Source organism: Eptatretus burgeri, chromosome 14, assembly GCF_056783735.1.
Source record: "Eptatretus burgeri isolate ZD-2024b chromosome 14, Ebu_testis_v1, whole genome shotgun sequence".
Lineage (NCBI taxonomy): Eukaryota > Metazoa > Chordata > Myxini > Myxiniformes > Myxinidae > Eptatretus > Eptatretus burgeri.
The window spans coordinates 57,913,714-57,933,653 of record NC_140974.1 but is presented as its reverse complement, the minus strand read 5'-3'; the positions used below and the strand labels follow the sequence as shown (position 1 = coordinate 57,933,653).

The window sequence follows — 19,940 nt, the reverse complement described above, 5'->3', positions numbered from 1 at the left end:
CACTCAAATAGAGTCATAGCTTCGATGCTGTACATGACGTTTCAGAATTTTGGATAAGGATTTTGATTCAACCAATTATGACTGCAATACCACTTCACCGATGAGGTCATCATTATCACCCTAAATACCCCCATGGAGAGTTTATTATGACAAATGCCAAGTTTCAAGTTTTTTTTTTTTTTTTTTGTTGAGTGGTTTTGGTCTGTCTCTCTTTCTTTTCTTTTTTTAAATTTTTTTGTCAACTTTTTTTTTTTTTGTAAAAGATGTCAACTTGGTCACCAAATTGGTTCACCAATCAAAACCTAGAAGCATGTACAGTAGTTTATTTGGATTTTGCAAGGATGGTTGCTATGCATGACATCTTTCTTGTTTGTTTGTCCATGAACAGGATATCTCAAAAAGTTACGGACGGATTTGGACGAAACTTTGTGGACAGGTTGGGTGTGTGTGACAAGGACAAATTGATTAGATGTTGTCTCAGGTCCGGATGCAGATCCGACATATCAGTGGGATACAAACTATAAACTATTCAGCCTGGTGGAGGTTTGTGCTCTATCGAGTGCAGTTCTAGTTTCGTTCATGTCTTTGAGCTTACACAAAATTGACGTTATACAACTAAATTTGTGTGCTTCTTCAGAATTTCCACTTCCATTTGTTCATTTTATAATTGCATAACATTTTTGGGCTGGCAGGATGGCAGAGAGGTAAGCACACTCACTTCTAACCTCTCTATCCTGGATTTGAATCCCAATCCAGCTATAAATTGTGTTTCAAAGGCAGGGTGATTCATCAATACGTGCCGTCCCTCAGATGGACATTAAACTGGGTGTCCCGTCTGCCGGAATTAATTGGTGGACGTTAAAGATCCCACGATGTTCTTCTTGAAGAGTAGGTGAGCTATCGTCGGCACCCTGAAAAAAGTTACAAATTCCTGCATAACCATCAGTGGCACAGTAACGAAAGAAAAAGGTTCGTTCACTGAAGCAATGTTTATTTGAAGTCTTTTTCCGGGAGGATGTGAAAGGTGCAGTTCTTTATGACGTCAGGGTTTGTCAATTACTGCACGAGAAGCAAAAAGTGGTGTTAAGCATTTGGTTCACATTCGTCTGTCCATCTGTCTTATCAGTTTATGATCGTCAGTTTATGATCGAGGAACAACTTATTTAGGGGGAATGTCATATTTTGTCCACGAATCGGAACATGAATACGAAGACAAGTTTGTCATTTTACAGTTCCTTCTCTCAGAATTTGTCCTGACTGCTCGTGCACAGAGAGGAGTGAGAGAATTTTATTATGCGGTCTACCTGCCTGGCAGTAAAACAAAATTGAAAATCATTCCAAACAGGAAACTCACTGTTTTTAAGGATGCTATAATGGACACAAACAACAGGCACGAATAACTAATGTAATGTGTTAGATAGGGTGGTGTAATAGACACTGAGGAAAATAGCGGTAAAACTCCATTAAAGGGAATGGCATGTGTATCGGGGTGAAGAAGGGGCCCCATAATGGCTACAAGACGACCCGTGAACCCGTTGGGTTCCCGTTGTGACAGCGGTTGATGAAAAAAATCATTTCAAGAAAATAAAAAAGATAGCTCCAGATAACTATACCGCTGAGGTTGTTTGCATTGATCAAATTCTCCCGAAGAGTACTTGACTGAATCAGGAATTGATTTTTTAATAATTTTTTTCGTTGCCCAATTTGAATGAAACTTGATAATGCACACCGCAAGAGAATGGTGAGTAAGGTGGGCCGAAAATTTTTGCGCTGTCGTGTACCGTTTTGGCTGTATTTCAGGAACATACATACATACATATATACAAGATGAGAGTTTTAGTAATATATAGATGTACCATGCTGATTGACACTGCTCGATGGTGATCAATAAAGCCTCCATCTCCTAAATTGCAACTCAACGTTGTCTTATTACAGTGTATACAGGTGGTTGATATATAAGACTGTTTCAGTTGTGCTAAACTTCTGTATTTTTTTAACAATCTTTAAAAACATTATTTGATTAGCCCCCATTGGACTTTGTCTCGATTTTCATGTCCACGCATGCGTTCGTGCATCCACAACCATATCGCTAACATGTATGGACCGATTTTATTTATACTTGGCAAAAAGACAACATATTGTTGCGGCCGTGGAAATTGGCACTACACCATGAAGGTCCTCAGGTCAGTTATACCGATAAGTATATGTGTAGTTAGATTTCCCCACCGTTGTTTAAAGGGAATTTCCGTGTTCACAGGGCTGTGATCCTTTGAGTTAGCCGTTTTTCTTTTCTCTATCATTATTTTGGACCAAGCATCCCCCAACAACCAGATCGCCACCACCAACATCATCCCCAAACCACCACAGCAAACCCCCACCACCTTCGCCTTTCTCCCTCCACTACCATCAATAAACACCACCCGCAAACAAGAAGTCGCCTTCGTCCCAGAGTCAACGCCGAAGTCGCGCTGTCCAAAGCCCGTTCGGTGATTTTTACCACGTCCAGACATGATTTGAACAGAGAAATAGAACACGTTACCGAACGTCGTGCCATTGGTTGTGAATGGGATCCTTTTGAAGGAGAAGTCGGATCAGGAATCATACACGCCCACTTTTCATCCGTCCAATGGTTGAGCATCAGGTGGTGTAGCCCCGCCTCCAAACCCGATGTGATCCTCAAATTTGCATATGAACTTCACGGACGGACTCGATGCATTACACGCATCGGTTCGGCGGGACAAAGGCCCCGGCGAAACCCGCATACACACATTGGCTGGTGGGGCGAAACGAAGCCGCGTGGCGGACGGACTCGATACATTACACGCATCGGTTCGGCGGGACAGAAGCCCCGGCAAAACACTCACACACACATCGCCTCAGCCGGATCGAAACCGGGCGGTTGGGGATAAACACCACCATCAGCTCGAAGGGGTAAAGCTGAAGCTGACAGGGCGAGGCTTTGGTGATTCCTACCACGTCAGCTTTGCCAGGGTCAGGGGTCACGCTGACAGGGCAAGGCCCTGGTGATTTCAACCAGGTACGCTTTCCAGAGGTCGAAGGTCATAGGTCGGGGGTTGGATTTTTTCCACTCCCCCGGCCTATATAAGGGCGAGCATAACGGAGCTCGTGGCAGACGGGGGACGGTCGATGGAGAGGAAGCATCTTCGGAACGAAGCTCAGGTCGAAGTTGAGGGGCGAGGAGGGCGAGTTGCTGAGTGGAGCAGGGACGTGAAGAAGGGCTCAGAGGCAAGCCAGAGGGCTGAGTGGGGACCACCGCCGGAGAAGGGGTGTTGTGGAGGCCACAGCCAGGAGGAGTTTGGCCGGAGCCAGTGCGGTCCAGAGCGCCAACTCGCTGAAGGGAGCGGCAGCAGTTCCCCTCTCCCAAACCGAGCTTTGCGCTGAGAGAGCGCCAATAACCCCGTCTCGCCAGGAGGGCATCGACATTGCTAAAAGAGCCTCAACAACCCTCCCCATACCGGACATCAACAACCCTCCCCATACCGGGCATCGACATTGCTAAAAGAGCCTCAACAGCCCTCCCCATACCGGGCATCGACATAGCTAAAAGAGCCTCATCAACCCTCCCCATACCGGGCATCAACAACCCTCCACATACCGGACATCAACAATCCCCCCCCCCATCCGTGCTGAGAGAGCGCCGGTAACCCCGTCCGTTCCCCTCCCCAACCGTGGTGCCGACTGTGAAACACGTGCCTGCGCGGAGAACGCCGAAGAGAGCTCACAGGCCACGCCAGGGGCACGAAGTCAGGCGCGGCTACGCTGACATTGCGGCTTGCCTGCCATCGCGCCACGAGGGCGTGGGTAAGACCCTTCCATCTCGTGGACCTGGCCGCTCATCCCGATTCCACGTACATTTGGTCCACGGACCTGTCTGCCACCCTTGTCTTTGAAGGTGGCTTTTCTTTGCTTTTGTGTAAGTGCATGTGGTGGCGCCGTCTTGTAAAGTAAACCTGTTTAAGTAAATGTGTGAATAAATATTCGGTTGTAACTCTTCAATTGCTTTCACTGTGTTACTGTTCTTACGTGCATGATTTACTGTATGGCTGTAAATATGTGCCTTGTCTGAGCGTGAATTAAATGTGCTTGTTGAACTGTTCCCCGTTTCGTTGCGTCCTTTCTCTTGTTTGAAAGTTCCATCTTGCATCACGGAAGAAATTGGTAGAAGGGTGTAAGCACCCAGTAAATAGAATCGCATCCGTCGGGGTCGGCGGTAACACCGCTCGGTTATCACTGAAGCACGGAACGGACCGCTTTAACGGTTCGTGTCCTAGGCCGGCCAGCGGCGAGGTACGATCGCCTGGTTAACGACTTGCGCAGGTACTTAGGTAGGTGGAGTTTGGCGAACAACCCTATCCTGCGCGGGTGGCCAATTGGCACGATTGTGGTGAGGTCGAAAGACCCACCCGTGACTAGCTCCCGGCGTTGTTCCAAGGAGGGTCACGACTGAATTGTCCGTTACGGTGGGCGACGCGGTCGCGATTCGAGTTACGTGGCCGATCGCACGCCGGGCGGACCGAAATTCGTAACAATATGATGGTATACATATGCATGTCATTTTTTTTCGACTTCAGATCCAAGATGGCCGACTGGCGGCCATTTTAGTTATGAAAAATCCGATGTTGAACACGTCCCCAACCATTTCTCAGATATGCATGGTCCGAATTTCTTCAAACTTGACACAAGCACAGCACATGATGGCATACATGTGCACCTCACTTTATTTTGCAATCTCATCAAAGATGGCCGACTGGTAGACTGGTGACCATTTTAGATGTAAACAACCTGGAATTGAACACGTCCTCAACCATTTCTCAGACATGCATTTACCGATGTTGTTTAAACTTGGCACACAGATAATGAATGATGACTTGCATATGCAAGTCATTCTTTTTCGACATTAGATCTACGATGGCCAACAAGCAGCCATTTTAGTTGTTAAAAAAAACCCTGATGTTGAACACTTCCTCAACCATTTCTCGGACACGCATTTGCTGATATTGTTCAATCTTGGCACACTGATAATGAATGATGGCTTACATATGCAAGTCATTTTTTTCGAGTTCAGATCCAAGGTGGCCGACTGGTGGCCATTTTAGTTGTGAAAAATCCGATGTTGAACATTTCCTCAACCATTTCTCGGACATGCATTCACTGATGGTGTTCAAACTTGGCACACAGATAAAGAATGATGGCTTACATATGCAAGTCATTTTTTTTCAAGATCAGATCTAAGATGGCCGACGGGCGGCCATTTTGTTACTTAAATGTTTCCCCAACCATTTCTCAGGTATACATGGTCCGATTTTGTTCAAACTTGGCACAAGTACAGTACACAATGGCATACACGTGCCCCTCACTTTATTTTGGGATTGATATGATCAAAGATGGCCGACTGGTACTCTGGCAGCCATTTTAGTTGTACATAAATATGGGCTTGTCCTTTAACTCTGTACAGCAAAATTACTGAAACAACAGTAGCGATGACATTTTATGTCTTTTTTACTTGTTAAAATTGAAGTATAGGAGGGCATTGCCATTCTTGGGTTTCCCCTTTGTGGATTTGCTCGATCGTGATGAATTTATTGTGGCAATGTTTGCGGATTGCGGTCAATACGCTCCAATAATCGTGGGTTGGCAAACTATTTTCCACATTTATTCACTGAATGAACATTGGCCGTCAACACCGTAACCCCTTCAAACCTTACAACATCATCATCTCCATCAACTCGTCTTTATCGTCACCATAATCATCGCCATCGCATCATTGGATCAAGTTTATCATCATTAATATTAAAGGCAAGTTTTATGATCTTAATAACTCAAGAGAATGAAGACTTTATTTTATGTTCTTAATAACTCATTTATTTATGAAAATTAATAGCATAAAAATAATGCACAAAACTGTTCATTAAGTGCACAGTTCAGGCAAATTTTAAAGTTGAAGTCCCTAACCATATTTTCCCCATCACCCTCTAAGTTTGTGGATTTGCAGTTAATGGGAATTTTAAAGAATGCAACTCACGCTAACGGCAGGGCCCTCCTGTGTATACCAAAACACTGTGTGGGGTATCATGCTCTATGATCTCTAGTTCTTTTTTTGCAGTTAAAGAAATGCTGCCATTTTTATCCCATTTTCTTTCGCTATCTTTTCAGCTACACATCAAACAGTGACGTTGTCTGGACTGGCCTTGAATATAAGGCTCATGGAACCCACGGTGTATATGATGCGGGATTAAAACATTTCTCTTAAGAAAACCGATAGGTCTGATACTTGCATGACATCCATGTTAGTACATGGTTCATCCGCATGGACCCTTACAAAAACAGAGCATTAAGGGTATGATTCCTTTGAAATCCACTTGTTGAGAAACGTGGTAAACATGTGAAAATAATAAACCGACGCAGGATGTACAGATGGGCAGCAGAAGAAGGTACAATTACTATGGAAGAAGCACATCTAGTCCATGACAGGAAAGGGTTTAGACCTGAAGTTCAGGTCTTGTGCTGCATAACGGTGGGAAGATAGAGATAAAAACAGATAGATTGGCTTCTGTAACCTTTTAGGCTATCCACATATTATGTATGCAAAATGGTAGAATTTCTGACCCCCTTCCCATCCCTCTCTTTCTCTCTCAGTTTCGCCTCATCCATGGTCTTTATTTCCTGTCCCCATATTCCAGGAACACGCGGTCTGCCAGCAACCCTCTTCTGGTGAATCTCCCAAAATCTGGAATCACTGTTCACCTTCACCCATTCGTTTATTTTATTTTTTTCCCCCACATCTATCGAACCAACCTCCACGTCCTCCTCAATTCTTCCCTCCAGGACGTCAACACTGCTGTTCACCACCATCTCAGGTCATCCCCTATGCAAAACCACAATCTTTTCTAACCCCATCAACCCTCCCAAAGTCTACCTCTTTCTAAGTTTCCAATTCTTCCTTCCTGGGAGTTTCCTTCTGTATTGTTCTTGTTCACCCCCCGCGTCCTTCCCGAGCCCTCATTCTTCCCCACATCCCTTATTCGTCCATCTCCCTCTATTTGTCCCTATTGTACGTGTATTTTCTCCCTCCCTTTCTACTGTTCTTTGTGTTCAGTTACCTCCTGAACTGTTCTATATTAAAGCTCCTCCATGAGCCTCGACTTTGTATTCAAAAACAAGTGATGGAACCAATGGCTGCGCAATGTGGCTATCGCCGATCAAGTACGTCTGCATAAAACAACACCATGAAAGAGATGACAACAGAATGTTGACGAATGATGTGATTAAGAATGATGTTGTAATGTAAACTGTCTATGTCACAGCCTCAAGAATTCTACACTGAATGCAGACGAAAGCTTCCACTCCGATAGGACGACTGTGTCTCGAAAGCGGGAGCACACCTGGAAAAGTAAAGACAGCAAAAGTTAGGAAACTCCTCTTTACCTGTTCTTTCGTTCCATTGCTTGTTGCGTCCCCCTGCGGCCACGCCGTCAGTTCATCGCCTTTTTACCCTCGGTCTCCCCACTCTTCCACGAGCCTCGATCTTGTTTTAAAAGTAGGTTTTTGTAATATTTTGCATTAATAACATATTTATTGTTGATGTACGAGTATACATCAGATTTGACCTGCATGTGTGCTTTTACAAAGGATTAATTATTTATGAAATAAGATGCCATCACAAAGGAAATGTGTGAAGGTCCCATGACATTCTATTTTTCATAATTCCTTTGATATCCGATCGAATGACTCAATGTTGAGTACAGTGGACAGTCAAACAAGGATTACTTTAGTCGTCTTTGTGCAAAGTTTATAATCCCAGGAATAACGTCTTCGGAGTGTAGGTTCGAGTGAATGTAACGAAGAGATGCAGAAATTATTGAACGTCGTGGCGCGACGTTTAAACCAAACCGTGTGGTGCATCGGGGTCATGAGAGGCTCGAGGGAGGGTCTTCTACATCAAACATGCTCAGTGCATTCTAAGCCTGAAAGGGTGTCTTCTCCTTCAATCAAATGAGGAATAGTACGAAATGACTCCCCAGCTTTGTACCCCCCACTCCTCCATCGCCATGAGTTGTTCACTCACATCTCTGGCTGCCTCTCGGGCATTCTTACGACTTTCTCTTTTGCATTGGACCATTTGTTTACTTTTTAAATCTTGACTTGTATAGAATTTTGAGCCACAACTCATCGCTATTGGTAGATGAACACCACCATCCGCCTGCAGGGCATGCAAGGCCTCACCGGAAGTTGATTGGTTGCAGATATGCACTGCCATATTGGTAAGCCACACAAGGCCACGTGCAAAGTCTCATCGGTTGCTCGGCTTCATCAAAGCCTCCTTGGTTATTACCTCCGCCACCGAAGGTGGAAGGAGGTTATGTTTTCACCCCTGTCAGTCTGTTTCTGTTTGTGACTTGCAAAATCAAAGATTTTTCAAGTGTATGGTCAGTCGATTTTGTTATTCTGTCTGTCTACTTGTCTGTTTGTCGCCTGCAGGTCACAATTTTAAACCGATCTCCATGAAACTTCAACACATTGTAGAGTTTGTCATGAGGAAGAAGCCTATTGTTTTTGAGGTCAAAAGGTGAAACGGTCAACATAGGCCAAAGGTCAACAACTTTGATGACATTTCCAAAATCCACAATTTTCATCCGATTGACTTGAAATTTGAAAAGGCTTTATATTTCAGGTCACCGAATTCAACTGGCCAATTATTTTTGAGGTCAACATGGACCAAAAGGTCAACATAGGCCAGAGGTCAACAACTTGGTGTTGGCTTAGCAACTTGGTCAACAACAACGTGTTTAAGCCTGGTGTTGGCCGAGCAGTTAGGGTGGTGGATTGGGATCCTTGGGTCCTGAGTTCAAGCTCCGTTTTCCACTGAATTAACACCGGGGGTTGATTCAGCCTGTCATCCCAAAGTTGGCGAAATGAGTACCAGCGTACTGGTAATAGGGGAACTGCATCAGCGGCATATCCGCACCCCTAACCAATGATGCAACCATCAGCCAAAAAGGCTGCACATGAAGGGAAGGCGTAGTGACGGATTTATTACATCTGGTTTTAGTGTAGTGCAAGTATGATGGACCGAATGGCCTGCTGCACAAATTTCCTTGTAACTTCGGTGAGGTTTCCAAATTCCTCAATTTTCATCCGATTGACTTGAAATTTGAAGAGGATTTATATGTCAGGTCACCGAATTCAACTGATCAATTGTTTTTAAGGTCAACATCGACCAAAAGGTCAACATAGGCGAAAGGTCAACAACTAAGGTGGTTTTATTAAATCCTCAATTTTCATCCGATTGACTTGAAATTTGAAGTGGATTTATATTTCATGTCAAGGAATTCATCCAGCCAATTATTTATAAGGTCAACGTCGACCAAAAGGTGAACATAGGCCCAAGGTCAACAACTAAGGTGTGATTTCTGAAATCCTCAATTTTCATCCGATATATATATATATATATATATATATATATATATATATATATATATATATATATATATATATATATATATATTGTTACAGTTCTCGGAACCGTATGCATACAAACATACAGTTGTCCCGAAGTCAGTTATTCCATTAAGTATATGTGCAGATAGAATCCCTCCTTGTGTTTAGTAGTGGGCAGCAAGAAGGGGTGCGTTGCGATGTTTTTTATATCCTTGTGGAGGATGTCTAAGTTTCATCCGTTGTTGTTCTTACTCACGTTGTTGTTCTTCATCTTCTTCTTGTGGACTTTTTTGTTTCACAGCCTACAGTTTTCATCCAAACTTCCTGAAACTTGGCGTATATATGCAAAAATACTCTGCGCAGACAGTGACCATCTCCGATTTTGAAAATTCCTCCTAGAAAAAAAGTTATGACGTCAAAATATCTCCGCTAATGGAAATCGCCTAAAAAATTATCTCCGCTAATGGAAATCACCTAAAAAATTATCTTCGCTAATGGAAATCGCCTAAAAAATTATCTCCGAAACTAGGCAAGCTTTTTGAATTCTGTTTGCGGGAATCGAACAGGGTATTCGCAGAGATGAATTACCACACATATGATACATCACGATGATGTCATATCAATTTTTATGACGCCATTCCTATTTTTTGACATTTTTTGTTTCACAACCCAGAGTTTTCATCGGATCTTCGTGAAACTTGCCATGTATATGCAGAAAGCCCACGCGCAGGCAGTAACCATCTCCGATTTTGGAAATTCTTCTTAGAAAAAAAATTGACGTCATAATATCGCCTCTAATGGAAATCACCTATACCATTATCTCTGAAACTAGGCAAGCTGTTTGAATTTTGTTTGCGGGAATCAAGCCGGGCATTAGCACAGATAATTTATCGCAAACCTGATACATCACAATGATGTCATATTCGTTTTTATGACGTCATCATTAAGAGGACGAGGATCTTAGCTCATTTGAGCTTGTTAAAGTGATTCTTCACCATTGATAGATTGGGCCAAGCATGATATACAGCATGATATTTAACCTCCACCATCGAAGATGGATGGAGGTTACTGTTTTCACCCCTGTCTGTTTGTTTGTTTGTTTATGAACAGTATTACGGAAAAACTCCTGGACGGATTTCGACGAAACTTGGTGGGGGGATTAGGTATGGTCCAAGGATCATGCCATTAGATTTCAGACTTGATCCAAAGTCCAATATGGCCGCTATGGCGGCCATTTTGAAAAAAATATTTGAATTTTTGTTTTTGCATTTCTACATGTTTTAAGTGATTTCCAACCAAAAAAAAAAATTTTTGTTAGAGAAAAAAAAACAAAAAAATTTGCAACTTTTTTTCAAAAAAATTTCGATTTTATTTGAAAAATATTCGAATTTTTTTTTGCATTTCTACATGTTTTAAGTGATTTCCAACTCCCCCCCCCAAAAAAATGTGTTATAGAGGAAAAAAACGCAGAAATTTTGCACCTTTTTTTTCAAAAAAATTTCGATTTTTCTTTTTTTTGGCATTTCTCCATGCGCGTCGATCTTGTTTAGTTTATTCAATCGTGGTTCAGTAGAGTCTGATCCGTTTTGACCTACAATGAATAGGATATCAGGTTCACTTAAGTGACCCAGCAGTATTGGCGGCGGAGGTTTTGCACTCTACCGAGTGCTCCCCCTCAAGTTAACTATGTTATTGTGCGTGCATGTTCGGTGGCAGAAATTGTTTTTTGGTGACTTTTTTGGAAAAATTCGCCAAAAATGTTTTCTTTCTGCCTTTGTATGGGAAGTGATCACCAAAAATGCTCTGTCTCTCGAGTCGTACATGCATCTATATTCACGCATGAACTGTACTTGACAGATCGAGCCGAATCACATTACTGGTAGATGCTCCACACCTATGATGCAAGTATTTTTTTTACTATAAGCACACATTTCGGCCCACCTGGTGACAAACTAAAGATGACACTCCATACATTTACAATTTGCTCAGTTCAATATCAGTTCCACATTTATTCACGGGTTCCAATCAGTACTCATTTCAAAGGAAGACGAGAACAGCACTCGGTAGAACACATACCTCACCAGGCTGAACAGTTTACGTTTTGTAAATCAGTGTAGTGAACATTCACTACCCGAACGGGTCTCTACTACCTTTGTACTATGACTACCATTGCTACCGCTACCATTACCATTACGACTACTAGTACTACTTTGATGGCCCCAATGAAGCCCACCATCTGCTGGGGTTGGCTGCATCAGTTTTCCATTTCTACACCCCTCTATCATGGGCACCCTCTCTGCACCCATCCTTCTCTTACGACCCTCTCCACCATTTCCACCTCAATTCCAGTTTTTCTCTTCCTCCCAACTGTATTTATATCAGCCTGAAGTTTGCGAGGTCTCGGCCATTTATTGTTGATACATGAAACACCCTAAAAACCCATACCTGCAGACAATGGACTTTTTGGAATGCTGGCCGAGTTTTCCATCCAATCATCATGCAACTTTGTAAACAAACAAACAAACAAAAAATCCTCCTGCGTAGACACTCCTATGTTGAAAGTTTCATGTCAATTGCTCAAGCGTTTGTGGAGAAAACGAATTTAAAAGCGACTGAAGGTGAAAAAGTGAGGGCGAAAGAAAAATATACAGTGAGGGCCTGAGCCACCGTTTCACAAGGATGGTTTTGGTCGCCTATTAGCAGTTTCAATAATTTTTAAAACAGCCCACTGTGAGACACAGCTGTTTAAACTGGAGTTGTGAAATTTCCTGATTGAAAAACATCGCTCAATACCCAAGTGTCTTCCGCTATTTTCTATTCCGAATTCTACTCCGTTGCACATCATGAAGTCGAAACTAACCGTTAAGGCACAAATAAGTGACTTCTCCGACTTCTATCATGCACACTGTTTTCTTCTTTATCTTTCATATTCCCCTCAAAGGAAAAAACATTCTGCAGAAATTCTTACCACATATCCTCCTGCCATTCTCATTGGAAAACCAACAGGAAGTGCCTTTTACACGTCACCATTTACATGAGCACCGTTTAAAGAGTAGGGGTGAGTGAACAAGGTCACAGGAGACCTCCATCCATCCATTGGGACCATACTCTGTGCAGAGCCTTGGTGCTGCCTCAGCAGTCTCCTTGGCTATTGGACACAATCGTGAACAGGTCACCACTCCGACACAGGATACCAGCAAGCTGGCACTAATTTTGTCAACCTCAGAAGGATGCCAGGCAGAGTCAACCCCACCTGGTATTAATTCAACAGCCAAGTGGGATTTGAACTCAGGATCCTAAGATGCCAAGCCCACCACCCGAACCATTAAGCCAACACCAGACATAGAAGACCTCATGCTTCTGTAATATAGGACTAATGCAAGCCGGCAGACACACAGTGAGCAAAATGCTCGACTCCTATCCGGGGAGGAAGAGACTAAGAATAAGACCATGGGGGTGGGGGTTTGGGATATGTTTCATCGGAGCATAAAACTACAGAAAATATGTTGGGAAAAATTCAAGACGATCAAACATAACAGAGACACTTCAGGAGTACATTTGCCAAAGTGTTTTATATTTGATACAAACATGATGCTAAAGAGATAAAGACGTAATGAGACTCGTGAACCAGGAATCAGACCTGAGGGAAAAGTTATGGTTGCTTGGAAAACTACAACGGCACTCGGTAGAGCGCACACGTCCACCAGGCTGAACAGTTTACGTTTTGTATTCCACTGATAGGCCAGATCTGCATCCGAATCTGAACCAATATTTAATTGGCTTGTTCTTCTCACCTACCCAACTCATCCACCAAGTTTTGGACGAATCCGTCCAAACTTCTTGAAATATAATGCTATATATCGTTTATGGTCCTATCTTTCAATGGTGAAGAATCACTTTAAAATTCTGGTATGTAGGTTCTGGATCTTCACCAACATCAAATCAATTCATCCATGTCACACACCCGACCTTTCCACCAAGTTTCGTCCGAATCCGTGCACAACTTTTTGAGATATGTTGCTCACAGAGACACAGACAAACAGAGTTGAAAACTTAACCTTCGCCCACCCTTGGTGTAGATGTAGTGAATGACTAAGGGTAACATTTTGCTTTGCGGGACATGATGTTCCAATAGGTGGATGGTATAGTGGACGTGGTCATATTCTCATTGCACTCTCCCTCTGTTTTTCCATGCTGTAATGTATTCCTGAAAGTCAGTTATTTTGAAATTCTCATCATCATTCACACGTGTCCTCATCAAAGTCTCATCATGGAGGTGGCGGCGCTTTGCAGTTCCATGATCTTGCGTATCCGGATCCCAACCATTCCCTTTCTTGTATATCTTGGGTTTGTGCTTGATATAAAAATGTGCCAAACAAATGAAGCCGTAGAAAGAGACGGGCTCAAAGCAACTAATTGAAATTGGGTCGTGGACCTTTCAGTGCTCCTATCTGAGCAGAGACCTCTAAACCTGGGGATTCGCGTTTAAATCACACTATACTATGGTGATTTGTTCATTGTCTCCTAATGTCCTTGTCTTACAAATTACGTGTGTGTGTGTGTGTGTGTGTGTGTGTGTGTGTGTGTGTGTGTGTGTGTGTGTGTGTGTGTGTGTGTGTGTTTGTGTGTGTGTGTGTGTGTGTATATATATATATATATATATATATATATATATATATATATATATATATTCAAGAGCTCCTTTCTGAGACTTATTGGATCATTGTTGAAAAGGTGAACGTTCAAAGGAAAGACCATTTGTGGCTGAACTTTGCCATTTTTGTTGTTGGCCTTGTATACGTGACTGGTGGCCAGGATCCCACTTTAAAGAACAGTTATTATCTCGACCGGACGGAAGTTGTGTTTTCACCCCTGTCTGGCTGTCTATGAGCAGGATATCTCAAAAGGTTATGGATGGATTTGGATGAAACTTGGTGGACAGGTTGGATGTGTGACAAGGACAAATTGATTTAATTTCAGTGAATATCCAGATCCTAAGTGATTCTTCACCAATCAGAGATGGGGCAAAAACTATGTATATATGTATGTATGTATATATATATATATATATATATATATATATATATATATATATATATATATATATATATATATGTATATAGTATTCGACATTTTTCACCTCGATGGGGCAAACAAAACCTCGACATTTTTCACATTTTATTGTGTCACAGCCTGAATTTCAATCGGATTAAATTTAATTTTTTGTTGTCACCGATCGACACAAAATACCCCATATTGTCAAAGTGGAATTTTTTTCTTTAAATTTTTTTTCCAAATTAATCAAAAATGAAAAGGTGAAATGTCTTGAGTCAATAAGTATTCTAAACCCCTTTGCTGTGACACTCACAATTGAGCTCAGGTGCATCCAATTTCCTGTGATCATCCTTGAGATATCTGTACAACTTGATTGGAGTCCACCTGTGGCCGATTCAATTGATTGTACATTATTTAGAAAGAAACACACCTTTCTATGTAAGGTCCCAGTTGATAGTGCATGTGCAGAAACTCCACCATGAAGTCCAAGAAACTGTCTGTGGAACCCTGAGATAGAATTGCGAGGAGGCGTAGATCTGGGGAAGGGTATGAAACAATTTCTCGAGTGTTGAAAGTTCCCAAGAACACAGTGAGCTCTATCATTAGGAAATGGAAAGAATGTGGAACTTCCCAGACTCTTCCTGGAGTTGGCAATCCAACCAAACTCGGCAAACCGGGCAAGAAGGATCTTGGTCAGGGAGGTGACCAAGAACCCAAAGCCCACTCGGATTGAACTCGAGAGTTCCTTGGCTGAGTGGGAAAACCTGCTGTAAGGACAACAATCTCTGCAGCACTTCACAAATCTAGGTTTTATGGGAGAGTGGCCAGACGGAAATCACTCCTGAGAAAAGGCACGCGACAGCACATCTGAAGTTTGCAAAAAGGCACGTGAAAGACTCTGAGAGCATGAGGCAAAATATTCTGTGGTCTGATGAGACAGAAATTGAACTCTTTGGCCTGAATGTAAAACGCTACGTCTGGTGGAAACCGAGCACAGCTCATCACCCATCTAACATCATTCCCACCATGAAGTGTGGTGGTGGCAGCATCATCCTATGGGGATGCTTTTCAGCAGCAGGGACTGCGAGACTTGTCGGATAGAGGGAACAATTAATGGAGCCAAATAAAGGAAAATCCTTGAGGAGAACCTGCTTCAGAGTGTAAAAGATCTTAGACTGTGGCAAAGATTTCTGTTCCAACAGGACAATGACCCCAAGCATACAGTCAAAGTAACACTGGAATGGCTTCAGAACAAGAACATGAAAGTCCTCAAGTGGCCCAGCCAAAGCCCAGACTTGAATCCCATTGAGAATCTGTGAAAAGACTTGAACATTGCTGTTCACCGAAGCTCCACATCCAACTTGACAGAGCTAGAGCAAATCTGCAATGAAGAATGGGGGGAAATCCCCAGATCCAGATGTTCAAAGCTGATACAGACATACCAAGAAGACTCGAAGCTGTAAACACTGCCAAATGTGGTTCTACAAAGTATTGACAAGTAGAACTTGTATAGGTCAGGGTGGATTGGTAGCCTCAGTGATCACGTGGATGTGAGAAGAAATAATTTTTACAAAATGTATTAATCACCTTTCTGCAAACATGTTCATTTTTGGCTCACAGTGACCCATGTGGGTTGGGAAAAACTTCCTTGAAAGAGGAAATAAATAATATAATAATGGAAAGAACAATAATAAAATAGCAAAGTGTGAATTGTAAAAACAGTCATGAGCTGGAGGTTTGATCGGAGTCCCAGAGGTCCAACGGAATACAGTATCGCGGAGAATGAGGTGCAGCACCAACATGATCGCACATTTCCCAATAGCTGCAATGCAATCACAAGAAAGGCCGAGTGGAGGGTTACTCACAAGAACGTCAGAGCGGAGGGTTACTCACAAGAACGCAGGAGCGGAGTATTACAAGAACGGCCGAGCGGAGTGTTACTCACAAGAACGTCAGAGCGGAGGGTTACTCACAAGAACGTCAGAGCGGAGGGTTACTCACAAGAACGTCAGAGCGGAGGGTTACTCACAAGAACGCAGGAGCGGAGTATTACTGACAAGAACGGCCGAGCGGAGTGTTACTCACAAGAACATCCGAGTTGAGGGTTACTCACAAGAACGTCAGAGCGGAGGGTTACTCACAAGAACGTCTGGGCGGAGTGTTACTCACAACAACGTCCGAGTTGAGGGTTACTCACAAGAACGCAGGAGCGGAGTATTACTCACAAGAACGGCCGAGCGGAGTGTTACTCACAAGAATGTCGGAGCGGAGTGTGACTCACAAGAACGTCCGAGTTGAGGGTTACTCACAAGAACGTCAGAGCAGAGTATTACTCACAAGAACGTCGGAGCGGAAGGTTAATCACAAGAACGCAGGAGCGGAGTGTTACTCACAAGAACGTCTGGGCGGAGTGTTACTCACAAGAATGTCGGAGCGGAGTGTTACTCACAAGAACGTCCGAGCGGAGTGTTACTCACAAGGACGCAGGAGCGGAGTATTACTCACAAGAACGTCTGGGCGGAGTGTTACTCACAAGAACGTCCAAGCAGAGTGTTACTCACAACAACGTCGGAGCGGAATGTTACTCACAAGAACGTCCGAGCGGAATGTTACTCACAAGAACGTCCGAGCGGCGTGTTACTCGCAACAACGTCGGAGCGGAGGGTTACTCACAACAACATCGGAGCGGAGGGTTACTCACAACGTCGGAGCGGAGGGTTAATCACAAGAACGTCCGAGCGGAATGTTACTCACAACAACGTCGGAGCGGAGGGTTACTCACAAGAACGTCCGAGTGGAGGGTTACTCACAAGAACGTCCGAGTGGAGGGTTACTCACAAGAACGTCCGAGCGGAGGGTTACTCACAAGAACGTCCGAGCGGAGTATTACTCACAAGAACGTCGGAGTGGAGGGTTATTCACAAGAACATCAGAGAGGAGTATTACTCACAAGAACGTCGGAGCGGAGTATTACTCACAAGAACGTCCGAACGGAGGGTTACTCACAAGAACGTCCGAGCGGAGTGAATTGGTGCGTTTAATGGTGAATCAAACAAATAACTTCATGTTGATGTTTCTAAAGACAGAGAACAAAAGACACGTGGACAACATGAAAGTCTGTTCTTTGGGAGTTTCTCTCTTCCTTTACAGCACTTGAGCACTCCACACCGGCCTGGGTACCAGATAGACACAATTCCTCCAGCTGTGTATTCAAATACTGTGTGCCAGGCAATAACAGTCTCAGGCACGACGTGGAACCAATCACGCTCGGATTTCATCGCAATTCCGCTCGCTCACGTCAGCCCACAGCGGGTCTTATTGACATTGATTGCTCTTGTACTCTGTCTGTATCTGGGTCTAATCTCCATCTGCGTCGATCTCCTTGTGCGTGCTTTGAGACAGACTTATATATTGGACTCTCTCACTGAAGCATTTCCAGTGCTTGCCAGTCCAGGGTCCAACCTGCCTTCAACGGTTGGTTGCTTCGTCCTTGTTTCCAACTTTTACGAGCTCGTCACCAAGCCATTGCCATGGACCATGCCAGAGGGACCAATGGCTGTGCAGGAAGGGGAATCAGATACTGTGGCTCTCAGAGCTGTATGTGCACGTGTGTTCTTCACTCAAAATGAAACTTCATCGCATCCTGCTATATTCCGCTTTTTTAACAGTTGCAACATTGCCTGGAGGGTTTCGTTCACAGAGTCAAGATGTTCCTTGCAATTGATGGTCATCTGTGCCATTATCACTCCTCTTCCCGAAAACTTTGTGCAGCAACGTACATGACGAGAAAACATGGACGAGATGACTTGATGACCAATTCCTCGAACTCGCCTTTCATCATGAATACAAAACTGTGACAACAATTCCAAGTTTCGTTATCGCTTGACGTCTACGGTTAACCATGGAAAGTCACCATTCACATCAGCATCAACTAATGTGTAATGTTCTGTACATTACAACTACAACTACACGATGTACAAGTGGAATTATAAAACATTTCCCATTACTGAATCCTATACCCCCTGCCCTTCCCAATCGGAATTCTAATTCATAACAACACATAGAGATGTCCCGTATAAGGTGCAAAGTCAAGGCTCGTATTACAATCGAGGGCGAGTGGTGTCGTTCATGTGGTGGAGACTCAGTACTGTGGCCAAGCCTGGTGTTGGCTTAGTGGTTAGGGTGGTGGCTTGGGATCCTAGGGTCCTGAGTTCAACCCCGTTGGGCCGCTGAATTAATACACCAGGAGGTTGACTCAGCCTGTCATCCTTCCGAGGTCAGCAAAATGAGTACCAGTGTACTGGTAAGGGGGTAAGGGGGACACTGTATCAGCGGCATAGCCGTGTCTCAACCAATGATGCAACCAGAAGCGAGAGAGAGAGAGGAGAGAGAGGAGAGAGAGGGGAGAGAGAGGAGAGAGAGTGTGTGTGTGTGAGTGTGTGTGTGTGTGTGTGTGTGTGTGTGTGTGTGTGTGTGTGTGTGTGTGTGTGTGTGTGTGTGTGTGTGTGTGTGTGTGTGTGTGTGTGTGTGTGTGTGTGTGTGTGTGTGTGTGTGTGTGTGTGTGTGTGTGTGTACACTGTGGCCTGAGAGAGGATAGGAGGAAACTGGCGCTCAGGTACCACAACCGATACTTTCACTGCTATTCAGGATCAGACCCATTACACGCACTCCGTCAATGCAGCAACAACGACGGCGAGTGGAAATTGCCCAAGAATATGGGTGGACGGTACGGGGTGGACGGGACGGGGTGGACGGGACGGGGTGGACGGGACGGGGTGGGCGCGTAAATCTGGTCACCAAAAAATGGTCGCATTCACAACCGGAGCAATGATCTGTGAGCCTTGGTTGTGCCTCCTCCCACCTCCCCCCCCCCCACACACACACACACCTCGTCCTGGTCGTTCCTCTTCACCCCCCCCCCTTCCCCTGCGGCCGCACAACGTGATAATCAAACGGTTCGTTACAACTGGTGCGTGAAATAAGATCCCGAGCGGCTTATCTGCCCCATCGGAAACTTCATGATCTGAGTGGTAAATCGGTCGCTTGGGAATGAGAACAAGATGAGCAATCGAGGATGAACCGCGCGAAGTGCCCAGTCCGGTGTCTGTCCGGCAGCATGACCATGCTCAGTACGGTGTCTGTCCAGCAGCACGACCATGCTCAGTACGGTGTCTGTCCCACCGCACGACTGCCCCGAGTACGGTGTTTCTTCGGTTGCATGACCACTCTCATTGGTTCCAACAGCAACAGACAAAAGTGCAAAATATTTGTTTTACTTGGTTATGTTTGAGTGTAGCGGGGGTTGGGGGTATTGTTAGTTGTCACCACGTAATCCTAACCTGGGGGGGGAGGGGGTGGTTCTCATTGTTGTCTTTACGTTTGGCAAGAGTAAAGCTCTCATCACAGTTGTTACGTGTGTATATATA

General features: G+C 44.1%; 1 protein-coding gene across 4 annotated transcripts in view; it reads right to left on the bottom strand.

The window, feature by feature from the left end:
• LOC147013318 (high affinity 3',5'-cyclic-AMP phosphodiesterase 7A-like) overlaps positions 1–19,940 on the bottom strand; it is a 100,510-nt gene that overhangs the window by 42,520 nt on the left and 38,050 nt on the right. The window lies entirely within an intron of this gene.